Raw genomic sequence first — 17,178 nt, 5'->3', positions numbered from 1 at the left:
GTCTCAGCCAACACCATTTTCAAGGGCCCTGTGACGTTTCTGCCGGCAGGACGTCTCACTGTTCACTCTGTGTAAGCCACAGCCTTCCTCCACCCCACAGACCCTTGCTCTCGCCCTCTCAGAGCCGGCTCCAATCTCCTCACCCACAAATCCCCATTTGTTCCTCACGCAGAGCAGTTCAGCGCCCCCTCTGAACCAATACTACCCCCAGGCCTAACTTTGCAGGACCTCAGAACTCCCCGAGGTCCTCTGCCAAACATCCAGACCGCTGCTTTCGGATTCTGGCGGCACCATGGACTAAACTTACACCGGTGCCGCTTCCACGGCAAACACCGAGAGATTCAGGCCAAAACCATCACTGAAAAGACGTTAGAACCAAGGAAAAAGTTCTAGCGTTCAATAGTGCAATAGGGCAACTATAGTTAATAATAATTTATTATATTTCAAAATAGCTAGAAGTTTTCAAATGTTCCCAACATAAAGCAATGATAAATGTTTCAGGTGAATCATGTCCCAATTACCCTGATTTGATCATTATATGTTATATGCTTGTATCAAAATATAACATGTACTCCATGAATATGTACAATTATGTATCAATAAAAAATTTTAAAAAAAGATGTTATAACCACAGTGCGACTTGAAAAACAGGTGGAGGAATACCAAGATGTCAGGGCACAGAGACAACTTAGAGCCAGAGTTGGGCTTTGGCCCAGGTGGTCCAGTGAGCAACTGAACTTGGATATGAGCTCAAATGACAGGAGCTGTCATTTGGGTGTCAATACCCACCCACGATCAAGAGGTGTGGCCTTAAGGAGAAATGGAACTGAGACCCCTGTAGAAAGCTAGAATCCCAGAAGGGCTGCCCCTCAGGAAAGAATCTACCCACCAAAGGAAGTAACAATCTTTTTTTTTTTTTTTTTTTGAGACAGGGTCTTGCTCTGTTGCCCAGGCTGGAGTGCAGTAGTATCATCATAGCTCACCGCAACCTCAAACTCCTAGGCTCAGGCAATCCTCCTGCCTCAGCCTCCCAAGTAGCTGGGACTACAGGCGTATGCCACCATACCTGGCTAATTTTTCTATTTTTTGAAGAGACAAGGTCTCGGTTTGTTGCCCAGGCTGGTCTGGAACTCCTGGCCTCAAGTGATCCTCTTACCTTGGCCTCCCAAAGTGCTAGGATTACAGGCATGAGCCACTGTGTCTGGCCTAGAAAATCTGATCAATCTAACAGACACTACCAAAAGAAGGAAAGAAGCAAAGCAAACACATGGTAAATATAACATAAATAAAATGGCAGAATTAAATCCAAATATATCAATAATAATAAATGGTCTAAATTTTCCATTTAAATAACAGAGATTCTCAGATTATATTTTAAAAACTCTAGCCATGTGCAGTTTTTGGTTTTTTTTTTCTTTTTTTGAGGCAGGGTCTCACTTTATTGCCCAGGCTACAGTGCATTGGTGTCATCATAGCTCAATGCAACCTCCAGTTTCTGGGCTGAAACAATCCTCCTGCCTCAGCCTCCCCAGTAGCTGGGACTACAGGTATGCACCACCATGCCCAGATAATTTTTCTATTTTCTGTAGAGATGGGGTCTTGCTCTTGCACAGGCTGGTCTTGAACTCATGGCCTCAAGCAATCCGCCTGCCTCAGCCTCCCAGAGTGCCAGGATTATAGGCATGAGCCACTATTCCCAGCTCTAGCCATATGCTATTTATAAGACATACACCTAAAACATAATACAGAAATACTGGAAGTATTTTACTAAGCAGATACTAAACAAAATAAAGGTGGTGTGGCAATACTAATATTAGACTTCAAAATAGACTTCAAGGCAAAAGTCATTACTAGGGAAAAAGGTGTCATTGTATAATGATAAAAGGAATAATTCACCAATAGGCTAATACAATCTTGCACCTATGATTGTACCTAATAACTTCAAAAAATATAAAGTAAATATTTACAGAATAACAAGGAAAAATTGACAAAGTCCCAATCATAGTAAGAGATTTTAAACAAAGGGCTATTGACTCTAGGCCTCCATGTTAGAATCACAGATGCTTTTTTTTTTTTTTTTAGATGGGGCCTTGCTGTTGCTCAGGCTAGTTTTGAACTCCTGGGCTCAAGGGATCGGTCCTCCTGCCCCAGCCCCTGAGTAGCTGGGATGACAGGTGCACCACCACAGGCGCTTTAAGATTACAATTTTCCTTCAATAGGCTCTAATTCTAGACATAATTTCTTCACTTGCCAGTCTGTGTAAACTGGAGGAGGCAGTACAGAAGTTCATCCTCACACTGGCTGAATAATTGCACACCTGTTAGGCAGCATAAATGTGCAGAGCCAGATGTTTTTTGCCAAAATCGTCATTTCTTTCTGCCACAAATGCATGAGCCTCAAAGGGTGGCAGCTGTCCTAAATGGATTTCCTTTAAACCCACAGGAGCACCTACGTTACATTAAGTGTAGCTGTGCTCCTTAATACACGGGTTGCAATAATCTGAGTTTTTTTTCAATTAAATCATATTTTCCAAATATTTACAGATGCTTGGATATATACTGTATGTTTACATATTATAACTTAGCAAAGGAGAGTGCTTTGAAAAAAAACTTCAAAGTTACCTCATTCAACCTTGGGTTTACAGTTAAGGAAACAGATCCAGAGAGAGTAATGAGCTTCCCAGAGCCCTAAAGCTAGTGTGTGACTGAGAGGCAACAGCACCAACCCACTGATTCCACCTCAGTCTCACGCCACCTTCCAAGCAGGAAGAAAACAAGAAGTGACAAAGAGGAAGGGGTGGGGCCTATATCAGGAAAGTCAGACTCCCAGAAATCCCCAGCTGACTTCTACTTACATCTCATTGGCCAGTACTGCCAAGCCTACCCCTAGCTGCAAGGGATGCTGGGAAATGCAATTTTTTTGCCAACCGCTCTCCCATCAAAATCAGCGTTCTGCCACCTCCTTCATTAACAACAAATTAGACTACATTTGTTAATTGGCTACCATTTTAAGGCACCTGGCTCAAGTCATCACCTCTAGATACATCTAGATAAGGGATATTTTGCTCCCTCACACTGTCCTTACTGCATCATATCATAGTTATTCACAACTTTCTCCAGTAACTATATTATAAGCTTTTTGAAGTTAGGGACTATTGTAGCAAGGATGAAAACAAGCTGGTGAAGAAAGTGCTTGTCAAATTTTCTGTGCCATACATCTACAAAGCAGTATTTTATTACTAGGAACGCTTTTTGCACAATCTCCCTCCATCCCAATTGCTTTGGTTTCAATCTATCCCTTCCAAAATTCATATGTCGGAAACTTAATCCTTGTTGTGACAGTAGCAAGAGGTGGGACCTTTAAAAGGTGATTAAGCCATGAGGGATCTGCCTTCATGAATGGATTAGTGCCATTATCATGGGAGTGGGGTAGGTATCGTGGGTGTGAGCTCCGGACAAAGATGATGAGTTTGGCCCGACTTCCTCTCTCTGTCTCATGCACTCACTTTCACCTGCCTTCTGCCATGGGATGACCCTCATCAGATGCTAGCGCCGTGCTCTTGGACTTCCCAGCCTCAAGAAGAGTAAGCCAGGCCGGGCGCGGTGGCTCACGCCTGTAATCCTAGCACTCTGGGAGGCCGAGGTGGGCGGATCGTTTGAGCTCAGGAGTTCGAGACCAGCCTGAGCAAGAGCGAGACCCCATCTCTACTAAAAATAGAAAGAAATTGTATGGACAGCTAAAAATATATATAGAAAAAAATTAGCCGGGCATAGTGGCGCATGCCTGTAGTCCCAGCTACTCGGGAGGCTGAGACAGGAGGATCGCTTGAGCTCAGGAGTTTGAGGTTGCTGTGAGCTAGGCTGACGCCACGGCACTCACACTAGCCTGGGCAACAGAGAGAGACTCTGTCTCAAAAAAAAAAAAAAAAAAAAAAGAAGAGTAAGCCAAATACATTTCTATTATCATATTAACAGAAATATTAATCTTAACAGTCTGTGGTATTCTGTTACAGCAGCAGAAAATGGACTAAGGTGCCAGTGGAGTTGTCTTTGCACACAGTATGTGTCAGTGTATTATGTTCTATTGTTCCATATACCATGTGCGCATCCCCTCCCCCCCCCACACCCCTCCAGCTTCTGCTGGGTATGCAAGAGCTCAGGCACCATGTTGAGACTCTTGGTGTCTGGGGATGCCATCTCCAGGTGGAAAAACGTAAGTCAAAGGGGATTGGGACCACGTAACAAGCACTTCCTGAGCCTACCATAGGCCCTACGCCAGCCTGGCAGGCCTCTGTATGAAGGCTGGGGTCCTGAGGTGGGCTGTGGGGAGACAGGGAGAAAGTGGAGAGGCAGAGATAGACTGATCTGGAGAAGGATTGAGGAAGGACTGAATACAGATGAGGACTAGAGAAAGGCTTTGTCCCCCTCCCAGAAACCGAAGTCTTCAGTGCTCAGCCCTGGTCTGTAAGGCTTTGTTTGCCCACCCCTGCCTGCACTGTGTGCCCCTCTCAACAGCCCTGAGAAGAGGGTTGTTGTAAGGAGGCAGGTTGTATGCCTGGTGACTTCACTAGGCTGATTTTTCACACACTAATCTCGTTGCATCTTCACATTAACACCAAGAGATAAGTATTCTCATTCTACAGATAAGGAGAGTGAGGCCTAGAGAGCTAAGTGGTTGCCCAAGGCCACCCAGGAAGGAGCAGAGCTGGGAGTTGATCTGACTCTGAACCCTGCGCCCTTTCACTGAAGATGGGGACCGTGTCTCCAACTCAGGGCACTAGCAGACACCCAGGCCTCATCCCTGACAAGGCAATGCTGTACCAGTGGGGGTCAAGCCAGAAGGCAGTGGCCCTGCAGAGTGGGGTGCCTGGTTACCACTCTCCCCATCTATGGCTGCATCCTCCCCTCCACAGCCACCAGAGTAGCCCCTCAACTCCTCAATCTGGATTAGTCTGGGGGCTGGTCAGAAAAAATTTCCTGGAATGCACATGGCCAAGACCAAGAACCAGACCCCTCCCAATCCCTCCCAATCCCCCTACAGTTGCTGAGGATCCAGAGTCTGCCCAGCTTTCTCCCTGGCTTAGGGTGCCCTTCCAGCCTTCTCAGTGGCTGGGGCGCCCCTTCCCTGTCTCTTTCCCGGCTTGCCCTCTGGCAAGGTGTTGTCCTGGGCTGTGTGCACGGGGCATGGGGCAGGGTGGGATGGAACTCCAGGAAGGCTGAGCCCACACCCTGCTCTTCATCCACTCTCCCTTCCCCAGAGCAGGCGCAACACACTCAGAGAGAACGGATGAGCTCCAGACCAAAGGTCCTCGGTTCACTGCATTCAGCCCTAGTGACTGCACCTGCTTTTATCAGCAAATCATAAGAAAACTATCTCCTTGGCAGGACTTAATTGGGACAGAAACTGCAGATTGACACTAGTTCTGCCCAGTCTGGACATGTACAGAATGAGCAATGGCATCCAAACCATAATCCTAAATCCCTGCAAAGATTCTCAGTCAACTCTTCAGTTCCTTTGACTAGCCAATATCAGTCATAACAACGGCGACAATGGCCCCAATTCTAAAGCACTCACTATAAGCTGTGCACTGCTTCTAATTCTAGTTCCTTTCATAACCTAGAGAGGTATTGCTCTGCACATTTTACAGATAAGGAAACTGAGGTTATTGAGGTTAAGTAACTTGACCAAGGTCACATATTTAGAAAGTGGTGGAACTTTTCAAAATACTAAGTTGGGGAAATGCTCATCATTTGTAGAAAAATTTTCAAGAAGGCATAAGAACACAGATTTCCAGTTAACCTTCAATTACCCAGAAAAGTGAATTCCCCAAAATACTCTGCACATCACATACGCCTGTGTGCATGCATGCACTTGCGTATTCTGATTAACAGAGCTCTTGATAAACAGGCTAGACCACAAGGGGAGAAAAGTACAGAAACCAGCAACCATATTCTCCGAATTCATCTCATGCTTGGAGATCCCCAGGTAAGAGGTTAGCAAAACATACCTCGATCAAACCCACTGGCCAGGTATGGGGTATGAAGCATCTACCACCACTAGGGGCACAAGCATCCATTTGGGTCCCCTTCACAATCCCTTACTCTGAGCCAGGGTTGACAGGCCACCTCCCTCTACTGACTGCAGTGCTGAAGGAAAAGTAGAATACCTACTGGCATGCACAAAACAGTACTTGGCCACCACCCTGCAGTGTGGCCTCCAGCAGGCCACTGTCCCTGTCTGGACTTTGGTTTTCCCATCTGTAACATCAGGGGAGAGCAAACTGTAAGGGGCCCAGAGGGAAAGCTCATGGAGTCAGTGGATGATCCCAGGACTACTGCCCCTGAGGCGGCTCCTCCCTCCAGAGAGATCTTGGACCTCAGGGATCCCAGGCAGAAGCATTCAAGGGAAGCAGGAAGCGATCCCCTGAGAACTCAGGAGCCTTCCCTCCTTCCTCCACAAGACTTCCTCTAGCAGGGCAGACAGCCTGGCATCCTCAGCCACTCTTCATTTCCCTACTTCCCTCTAATGGGATTAGAGTTAATCTGAAAGACTGACTGCTAAGCAAGAAGGAAGGGTGCTCCCCCATATGGAGGTGCGCCCAGACAGTTCATGGGACACGTTTGTGTGCACAAGCCAGAGTGTGCACGAGTACCCTGCCACACCACTGGCATGGCGCTCGAAGGGGGAGCTGAGGGACCCCTAGGCACTAACCCTTCTGGGCCAGGTCTAGGGCTGCCCTTGCCATCCCTCAGTGACAGACCCATGTCTGAGAGCCAGGCCAGAGAGGCTTCCCAGAATGTACCCAGTATGGCAGGACCACCTCCGCTTCCTGTCCCGCCTCCAACTTCTCACTTGGCATCTTAAAATGGACACACTCTCAGCTTTCTCTGGGAATCCAGGGGCTCCTTTCACCGCTTGAGATTAACAGTCAACCCCTGCCTCCTCTAAGCCACTAACTATAATATTGACATACTTCAGTATCAGTATTAGTGGCTGCTCCAAGCCCCAGAGCGGCTCCCATCATAGGGCTACCTTGACGCCATCCCCTCCCCAGACTCCCCAGCAAGACAACAACTAAACAGGGAAGATGCCAGGTCTTCTGATAGGTCAGGGGCCATGCTGACCCAGCCCTGCAGGTCTTGCCCCACGGCATTGCCCTGTGGCCTGGGGTGGAGAGCAGGGGGATTTGCAGGCATCCATGTCCCCCTCACATGCTCAGCTGACCCTGCATGCCCCTGACCTTGGCCATGTTTGTGCTTGTCCTTGTGTGTGGTGGGCACCAGCCAGGCCCTGTATGCAGCACTATGTCACAGCTGTCTCACTGTCTGTAAGACTTTTCCCTGTGACAGCAGCTGTGTGCCTGGCCCTGCCTGGGAGTTCATGATGGTCCCGCTTACGGGGCGAATTTTGTGCTTAGACAGCGCGCTGGGCTGAGGCGGGAGGAGCACAGCAGGCCAGGCCAGGTGTTCTGAGCGGCCCAGGGAACCGAGCTATCAGCATCTCCTTCCCACACCTGTCCTGAGGTCAGGACGAACTTGAATCCAGCAGGGTCCCTGAGCCAGAGACTTTCTGTGCCTGCAAAGCCTGGGCCACCCCCCCCAGACTGAGGGGCAACCTGTAGCTGAGCTGGGATCTAGAGGGACCCGAATCCACATAGGTGACCTCAGACTGGTGAGGGGAGCCCCCTGGATGCCCCTTGGCCCACTCCACCCTGGCAGTTCAGCCTGAAAAAAATGATTAACTACTTCATGTAGATGACCGTTTCTCTCTGGGTGAACGTCAGTTCAGTAAAATCCTGTTAACATTGACCTTGCTGTGAGAACTAGGAAGCTGGCCAGGGGGCAGCCTGCAAAGCCAAGGGGCCTGGAAGGGAAATTGGGGGGGGGGAGGTCGGTGTCCGGGTGTTAAACCTACTCAAATTAGTTTCAAGTTGGTCGCCCCAGGGGCGTCAGTATTAGACTTCCAGAAAAGCTTCGCACCCAGGGAGGTGTGCAGGAACTTAGGCGCTGCTGGAGAGGGGCCAGACAGGGGCCCCAGGGGCCTGATGAGTGGCCCAAGAAGGGTGGGGCACAGCAGGGCCTGCTGGGACAGGTAGAGGGAGGCCTCCTTCACCTGCGGCAGCGGCCCCCAACCTTTCGGGCCTGGGAAGGGGCAGGGACGACCCGGGCAGCCAGCGGAGCCAGTGGGGCCGCGGGAGCATCCTGCCCTCAGCCGGCCCTGCCTGCGCCGCCGCAGCCGCAGCCCTTGCCGGCCCTTTCGGGGAAGGGGTGGTGTGGGGCTCAGGGCTTTCAGCGGGGCCTGAGGGGGCCAGCGATGCTGCGGCCCTGGAGCTCCTTGCCGGGCAGTAATTTGGGCCCCTGAGAAATAGTGGCTGCCTTGGCTAACCGAATTATTCTTTCGGTTTGAGCCAGCTCCCCTCTTTGACTCAGATCCGGCTGGGCCAGGAAAGCGCTTTCCGAAACCCCCGCCTGGTCCTCCCGGGGGGCCGCGGCTGGGGATCTGCTCGGGTGGGTGCGCTAACAGCCCCCCTCTCCCGCCTGCCCGTTTCTCCCCTCCCCGCCTCGCCACAACGCGCCAGTCCGGGCGGTCAGGACCCGGATCCACATGAGCCCCGCCCCCCCCCCCCCCTCGCAGCGCTGGCCCACCCCTCCCCCCACCCCTCCCCCACCCCTATCACCTACTGCCCCTCCCCCTGCCCCTCCCCCCAACCCGCCCGCGCTGAGGAGCCGAGGTGCGTTGCGGGGCCAGGTGACTTTTCCGCAGGGTGCCCGCAGAGGTCGTTGACGACGGGTTGGGGGCTTGGTCCACCCAGCACGTGCTTAAGTCACCAAAATAGAAAAAGAAAAATGCTTGGAAAGAATTTGATATTTCCCAGCGAGCATCGAAATCGCCGTTACGGGAAAAGGGAAAGTCTTGCGGGACTTCCTCACGCTAATTTAACCGTCCGAAGTTGTTTTTATTTCCAATTATGTAGGGGGGATGGGCTTCAGGATCTTTTTAAGGGTTTAGTGCCCCCCAACAATCCCTGGGGCCCTCAGTGCCTCTCCAGGACACCCTGATATCTTGGAGGCCCCATTTCAAATCCCCGGGGTCCCAGGGCTGCCCAGCTGTTATTTTGCAGAATGTGTCTCAGAATGTCACTAGCAGTTCTGCTTATTGCTCCTGCCACTGACTCACAAGGGGAGGTGGGGATTTTTGAGCTGTTTCAACACTTACCCAGAATATTAGAAGTTTCATGCACCCCTTGTTTATTTAAAAAAAAATTGAAAAGCCCCAAAGCCAACAAAACATGACACGTGCATACAGAAGGAGGGAAGGTGGAGTGGGCAGGGCCGTCCAGGACCAAAGAGCTGATCTGCTGTGTTGGAGCCGGATCTGGAACTCAGGTTTCCTGGCCCCTCCCCCTCCCCCAGCCCTGGCCCACCCCATGCCTTCTGTTTTGCCCAAGGCTGCGGAAAAGAGCTAATATTTAAGGAACGCTCCTCCCATTGGGCACAGTTCTAAGCACTTAATAAGAAATAGCTCCTCTGATGCCAGCAACTGCACTAGGAGGGCTGAGAGCTGTTTTTATGCCATCCCCATCTTATAGATGAGACTGCGCATGGGACTCTGAGCTCCCTAGGATACTGAGGTCCGGCTGCCCTGAGTGGAATCCAACCCCAGGTCCTGCTCACCGCTCCCACCTAGAATCCAGCAGCAGCAGGGATGCCCAGTAGAGGGGCTCTGGTTGGGTGTGATGACTTGCGCCTATAATCCCAGCACTTTGGGAGACTGAGCTGGGAGGATTGCTTGAGGCCAGGAGTTTGAGACCAGCCTGGGCAACATAGTGAGACACTGTCTACAAAAAAATAAAAGAAAGAAAGAAAGGGGCTCTGACCTGAGCTGCCAGCCTGGAGCCAGAGGGATGGCGTAACCACCAGGCCTGCAGCGTCACCCAGCCGTGGGACTCCAGGGAGAAGGGAATGTGTGTGAGCTCAGAGCCCAAATATCGCAGCATGTCTGCCTTTCACAATTAGGAAGTGCTGCCCGTGAGGAATGGCTGGAGGGGGCATGGGGAGAGAAGGGGACAGTAGGGGGGTGTGGAAGTGGGTATCCTGCCTCTTATTCCTCCTTCCTCTTCTTATGTGCCCTTCATTCTCCGTCTGTGGATCTTCAGTGAGCACCTACTATGCGCCTGCCCTCTGTGGCCTCTTACTTCCTCTTGTTCCTTCCCAATTCCTTTATGTACCAACTCTAATATCTTTTGAGGCTACTGTGGGACCTTGGACAAGTCCCTTCCCATTCAGAACCCGGGCTTCCTCTTCTGGAAGATCAGTGCCTGGGTGCCACAGCCCCGCCAGCAGCATGGTGTGGCAGATAGTAAGGGCCACTCCTCACGGGGGAATAGAAGCTCAGTAGCTGCAGGGCAGTCACCCAGGGCATGGGACCAACCACAGCAGCACCAGTGTGGCAAATGCCACAGCAGAGGCATGTGCTGGGAGCTCTGGGGGACATGGATATCTGCTTCTGGTGGAGCCTTGAAGGATGAGCAGTTCACTAGGTGGATGCGGCAGGAACCACCAAGCTGGGGAAGAGCACTCCAGGCACAGAGGGTATAGCACGTGCACACTCAGTGTCAGGAACAGAGCATGGCACATGGGGAGGACAGCTCTCCCCGTGTGGCTGTATTGCCAGATTTGTCAGGGAGGGTGGATGCTAAGCTACCACCATGCCCAGAGCTGTCCTTGCCCCAGGCCCAATGCCCAGAGAAGCCCCTCCTTGCATCCCTCTGCCTTAGCTGTGGCTGGTACCACTCAGGCAGGCCTGGAAGAGCCTGCTGAGGCCAACGCAGTTTTGACAGAGCAAAGTCCCCTTGGCCAGCTCCATGGCCGAAGACACCATGGCACAAATGGGCAGCTGGGGAGAGGGTGGCGTGAAGGACAACCATCTGTCCCCTTCAGGGTGTCCAGGGTAGGCCAGGGTGGTGCCCCAGATGTGGGGAAGAAAGCCTCAGGGTCTTTCAGGCTCTCTGGTGAGTCACAGTGTGTACACATGTGTGAGCTGTGGGCGTCTCTGCATGCCAGACACACATAGATGCACAGGCGTATGTATGCAGGTTGCATACTTGCTCCTGGGTGCACAGCAGGAAAAAGGCTGCACAGTGGGTGTGGGGAGATTACCAGCTCTCGGTTGGCAGAGTGGAAAGGAAGGTGGGCTTGAGGTGTAAACAGGACCATTTAGACCTGGGTTCACCTTGGGTTCTCCCTACCAGGTGCTGAGGAAAACAAACATTGTTGAGATGTCAGGAAGGAGGGCAGGCCCCACTGGTGGCAGCTGCTGGGTGGATAATACCAAGATGATCAAAGCAGAGGCCTGGCCTTCAGGTCTGGGATGCAGTACAGGGAGCCGTGGGAAGAGTATGACACTTCTAAGGGATCCTGAGTTCTTGGAGCCGTCGGACCACAAACCACTGCAAGGATGAAAGCTTTAGTTTTCATATTTGCAAAGTCCTATGAGTTCATTTGGAGAGCAGGAATTAAAGCAGTCCCTCCCCCCAAGCCTAGGCTTCCAGTATTGAAGGGGCTAGTGGGGCCCACTCAGGGTGGGGATGAATCACTTACCACCCCACCCCTGCATTCTGGCATCCTGGCCAGTCCCTAGGACCCACTGGGAACTGTGGCACCTGGAAGCTACTACCCGAAAACCTGGAAAACCTGATCAGGAGGAAAGACTCAGGGCCCAGCCCCAGGTCACCAAGGCCAGGGCCTGAGGATAACTCAGCCTGTGTCTCCCCTTTGGTGGACACAGGACAGGGCCATGCAGAGGGACCAGTAGTGTGGCCAGGGCTTGGTCTCCTGGTGTAGTAGAGGCCTTTGTGTTAAGAGATGGTTGGGTCTGTTGGGAGGGGGGTTAAGTATTTACTTTTTCCCTTGTTTCTTCCGTAGACTCGGAAGCACACAGAATCTACCCCATCAAAGTCCTGATACCGCTGCTAAAGGGGGCTGTTTACACATAGGACGACCACCACAACAGAATGACCCTCTATTGCAGGCTTATGCTGGCCATTGCTAACCCCATTTCACACAGGGGAAAACTGAGGATTAGAGATGGTGAATAACTTGTTCAAAGTCACCCCCTGCACATGAGGGTACCCGGATTGGAAAGCAGTCAGCCTGGCTCTGGAGCCTGGGAGGGTCTGCTTAGTGGACTGGCTGAGAACCTCCTGGGAAGCTGTTACCCTCTCCAAGCCTGTCGCTGCCAGAGTTAACGTGTGTAAGGAGCTTAGAGCTGGGCTTGGCCTGCCTCGAGTGTTCGGTGGCCGCCACCATAAACTCGAGTTATTCTATACTGCCTTGGGACTGGCTGAGAAGCCCGTGGGAAGTCTCTGGGCCTCAGTTAGGGCTACGAGGGAGAGACAGTATCTGTGTCCGGCTCACAGCTGGGACTCAACGCATGCTGTTGGCCCCGGAGCGGGGCTCAGAGGGAGGGGCAGCGTCTTGAGCGGCTTGCACTCCCCAGTTCATCACAATTCTGCCCTCAGGATGCCAAAAGCAGCACTGGCGGTCACTCCCCTCCCAAAAGTCTAGCGGTTCCCCCAGCCCCGTGTTCTCCTAATACAGCGTAACTAAAGAGAAAAGAGGGAAATGGAAAGTAAGGCATCCTCCCACCGTGACTTTCCTGGAAGTCTAGAGAGAAGCTGGCACCTGCCCGGAGGTTGAGGACCCCCGCTTTCTCTTCCCCGTGTCCCCAAGCTGGTCCCCAGCTCTTCATTCCGATGACGGTGGACCCGAAGCTGACAATGTATCAACTCTGGAATCTGGGAGGGAGGGGGGACCCTGAAACCCCGAAGAAAAGAAAACTGCAGGCGCTCCCTTGAGGGATAACGATTCTCCCGAGAGGAGGCAGTCCCAAACTTCCCGTGGGCCCTTAACAGCCAGGTAAACTGAGGCCTGGCGGGCGCCTCCCTGCCCTGAGCCCAGGGCCCGCGGGCAGGGCAGCGCCGCGCAGCAGAGCGCGCCAGCCGCGCCCCCCTCCTGGCCGCGCTCCAGCCGGGCCCCTGGAGCCGCCTCTCCCCCTCTGATGTAAGCTGATATTTTAATTCTCTTACAAGGAATGGTGTTTAGAGAAATGACTTAACCGGATTACTCATCGTCTATAATGACTTGGCCCGACTCCGAGGCTATTCCTAGACGTGACGCTTGAGGCTTTGATTCTTTCTCTCTTTCCTTTTACTCCTTTTTTTTTTTTTCTCAGTACCAAGAAATGACAGCCCTGCTTACGCGGCGGCCCAGCCCCTACACGCCCCCGTTGCATGGCATCCCGGGAGTTGTAGTTCTCCCGTGGCCCCGGCGCGCCCCTCTCGCTTAGCGCCCCTGCCCACGCCGGTCCCGCCTCATCTCCGCCCAGTGCGGGAGTGGGGCGGGGTCCGGTGGGGCCGAGATCGGTTGCCCTCTACAGGCCTCAGTCTACTCATCTTTCAAATGGGAGGGGCAGTCCTACAACATAGGGTGGAAGGGTCAGCTGAGATCTTATTTTAAGTGGTTCTCAGCTGTAAAAGGGGATAAATATAGTGCCCACTGCAAGGGCTGGGTGCTAGTAAATGAAATAATCCGTGTGCGATGCTTGGCTCAGTGTCTGCCAGGGAACACTGGTCACAGGTGTTTTCACTCCTCCCAGCACCAGGTCTTGGCTCAGTACCTGAACGAGTGAGTGACTGATTCTCAGAAGCCTATGAGGTTGGCAGGGGCTGCATCTTCTTTTTTTTTTTTTTTTTTTTTTTTTAAACAAAGTCTCACTCTGTTGCCCAGGCTAGAGTGAGTGCCGTGGCGTCAGCCTAGCTCACAGCAACCTCAAACTCCTGGGCTCAAGCGATCCTCCTGTCTCAGCCTCCCGAGTAGCTGGGACTACAGGCATGCACCACCATGCCCGGCTAATTTTTTCTTTATATATATTTTAGCTGTCCATATAATTTCTTTCTATTTTTAGTAGAGATGGGGTCTCGCTCTTGCTCAGGCTGGTCTCGAACTCCTGAGCTCAAACGATCCGCCCACCTCGGCCTCCCAGAGTGCTAGGATTACAGGCGTGAGCCACCGCGCCCGGCCTGGGGCTGCATCTTCTGCTCCATAAAGTTAGGGACTTTGTTTTGGTCGTGGCTATGTCCCAGTGTCTCGCTCAGTGCTGACACATAGTCAGACCACATAACACATGTTGGAAGAATAGATGAATGAATAAAAGAAGAGTTATCCCCACTTTCCAGATGAGGCACCTGAGGCTCTGAGAGATTAAGTCACTTGTCCAAGGCCACACAGCTGGACTGAGTCTGAGTGGGGATGAAAACCCAAATTTCCTCTCCTTGGCCTCTGCTTACTTGCTCCCAGGGGAATTGGACTTTTACCCTTCAGGCTCAGTAAGTTAAGAATCTTGGGTTTCCACCATGCTGGGATCTGGTGGAGAGGGCTGGGGGTAGGGAGGCGCACCCAGCCCAGGCCTCACCAAACAAAGGAAGTTGTTCCGGATTCAGCTAGATGTTGGAGGGAACCTATAGCCAGGTGCAGATGTGGCTCCCAGTGTGGACAAAGCTCAGGAAGCTAGTTTTCATGTGCCCTGGGGATAGTGACCAAAACTCTTTCAGGCACCCGTTGACCCTTGGGATCTGGGACTCTGATCATTATCCCTTCACCCCCAACAGTTCCCCAAAGGCCAAAAGCTATTCTTGTCTTTTTCTAAAAGAGGCATTTGAAACCATGAGCCAATTTTTTCCATTCCTGAGCTTGGGTATCATCTATTTTGGGCATTTGTTGTTTTCCATGAGTTGCAAATGCCACTGTGAAGCCGGCCTTTCCTGGACAGCTAGCTGCGGGGAGCAAGGCGGGGCCGGTGTTAAAAATACTTCCCGCTTCATTTCTTCTTTGAAAACAAAGCCCTGGGGGCCTTTGGCAACTGTTGAGCCTGGGAACTGAGCTTCCCAGGGCAGAAAACTGGCTGGGCAGAAAACTGGCTGTGCGTTCTGTTTCCTGAATGCACTGGATGGGCTTGCAGGTCCCAGAAGAAGCAATGGCACTGACTTTGCTTTGCTTTGAGCAATTTGCTTAACCTTTCTGAGCCTCGTGGCCTCCTCTCTAAAATGAGGCCAAATAGACAGATGATCTTGAAAGATCCCTATAGCTCTGAGAGCTCCAGGATGGTAAACACCCCCAGGGCCACATTTTCTTTCTAAAATGAGCCAACAAGAGGTGTGAGGACATGGAGGTGGGAGTTAGAAGGCAGCTTTTAGCTCAGTCTTTGGAAATACTTTGTAAGCCCCTGAGTCCCGAAAGTATTCTAAGAGGGACTAAAATCTAGAATGTTCTCATCAGGATTCATGTCATCGCAAAGAGATTAAGTACCATCAAGAGGGGATTAATTACACTGTAGTAGTTCCACAGGAAGGCACACTGCCCAGCAGTTACAACAGAGAAGCCAATCTGTGTTCTAACAAGGAAAAATCTCCAAGATCTATTGTTGACCAAAAAAGCAAGTCTTGGAATGGAACAATCAGAATTGTATTATTTATTTAAACACACACATAAAACAAAGCTGCATATTTTTCTACACCCTTGATATATATATTTATGAAAATCCATAGGAACAGTTCTGGAAGACTTTACCCAATCTGCGAATAGTCCTTACCTCTGGGACAGAGAGGGAACTGGATTTGGGTAGTAGCATCAGAAGACTGATTTATTTGTAACATTTTTATAGGAAGACTGTGTTTACTTATTAGTGAAGGTTTGTTTTTCTGATTGAGACACACAGAGAGACACCAAGACATTGAGGGGCTGGGTGACCCCTCTCAGGCACCCTGGGCTGGGATCCTGTGGTCGGAGAGTGCAGGAGCAAAGTGGCTGTGGCGGGCGAGGTGTGTGAGGCAGAGGCTTGAGCAATGGAAGTGTTTGGGCTTTTAGGGAAGCAAATGGAGATGTCTTTTTTGCACAGGATTTATTGGCCATTGTAAATTACTTTCTATTGCAAATTGTTGCCTCAGGAGGCAATTAAATTTAGATCATATTGTTCCCAGGTTGGCACAGGCAGGTGCTGACTTGCTGAGGCTTCGCACAACAGCCATTGTCTGTCTGTAAGAGTGTGCCCACTGCCTGGATGGCAGGATGACACTATCCTGTAGTGGGATGAGCTGCTGCTTTGTTAGTGAGTTTCTCATCAGTGGGGTATCCAATCCAGGAAGGAGGGGTTGGCCTAGATTTTCACTCTGAGGGCAAGATCCAGGTCTCCATCCCCAACCTTGGGCATAGTGCCTGGTCCAATCAGTGTGTACAGAATGGACAAAGGTGTGAGCTTCCTGATGGCATTCCATCGTAGTGTCTCCCGCCACAGCCTTGGCTCTCCTGGAGGGGACAGTGGCTTGTAAACTACGAAGTGGGATGTGCTGTTATGATCACTGTTATAATGATTGTTTGGGGCAGTTACTAAATACTGATGATGATGATGTGTGTATTACCAACACTACAGGTGCTGGCTCTTACAAACCAACTCATTATGAGGTAAACAAGGGATTCATCCTGCAGAGCCCAGTGTTTGTTTCAGGCTGAGCTTGTAGAGATCTTCCATCCCAAGGTCAAAGGGTAAGGGCCAGGGTTTCAGGTTCACCAAACTGCAGCCCTGGTCCATCTGTTTAGTGTGAGGAGGAACACCAGTGTGGTGGGTGGGTAGTGATGGGTGCAGACTGGGGGGCAGGGGGTCTGAGTATGAGGGCTCCTCTAATGGAGCCCCAATTCCTGGGTTTAGTTCTGGCTCCACCACCTACCAGCTCTCAGACCTCAGTTTTACCCCATAAAATGAGGACAATGATGATGTGAAATGCATAGAGCGGTTATGCGTATTAAAATTAATCAACAAGGCTGGGTGAGGTGGCTCATGCCTGTAAATCCTAGTACTTTGGGAGGCCAAGGTGGGAGAATCACTTGAGCCCAGGAGTTCAAGACCAGGCTGAGAAACATAGCGGGACCCCATCTTTACAAAAAATAGAAAAATTAGCTGGGTAGGGTGGTGCATTCCTATAGTCCCAGCTACACGGGAGGCTGAGGCAGGGGGGGGTTGTTCGAGTCCAGGTGTCTGAGATTGCAGTGAGCTATGATGATGACGTTGCATTCCAGCCCAGGTGACAGAGCAAGGCCCTGTGTCAAAAAAACAAAACATTTAATA

General features: G+C 51.2%; 1 protein-coding gene across 1 annotated transcript in view; it reads right to left on the bottom strand.

The window, feature by feature from the left end:
- Nucleotides 1–17,178, bottom strand: part of SNRNP200 (small nuclear ribonucleoprotein U5 subunit 200) — a 198,884-nt gene that overhangs the window by 163,467 nt on the left and 18,239 nt on the right. The window lies entirely within an intron of this gene.

The sequence above is a fragment of the Eulemur rufifrons genome, chromosome 19 (assembly GCF_041146395.1).
Source record: "Eulemur rufifrons isolate Redbay chromosome 19, OSU_ERuf_1, whole genome shotgun sequence".
In the NCBI taxonomy this organism is placed as follows: domain Eukaryota; kingdom Metazoa; phylum Chordata; class Mammalia; order Primates; family Lemuridae; genus Eulemur; species Eulemur rufifrons.
This window is presented reverse-complemented; position numbering and strand designations above follow the sequence as displayed.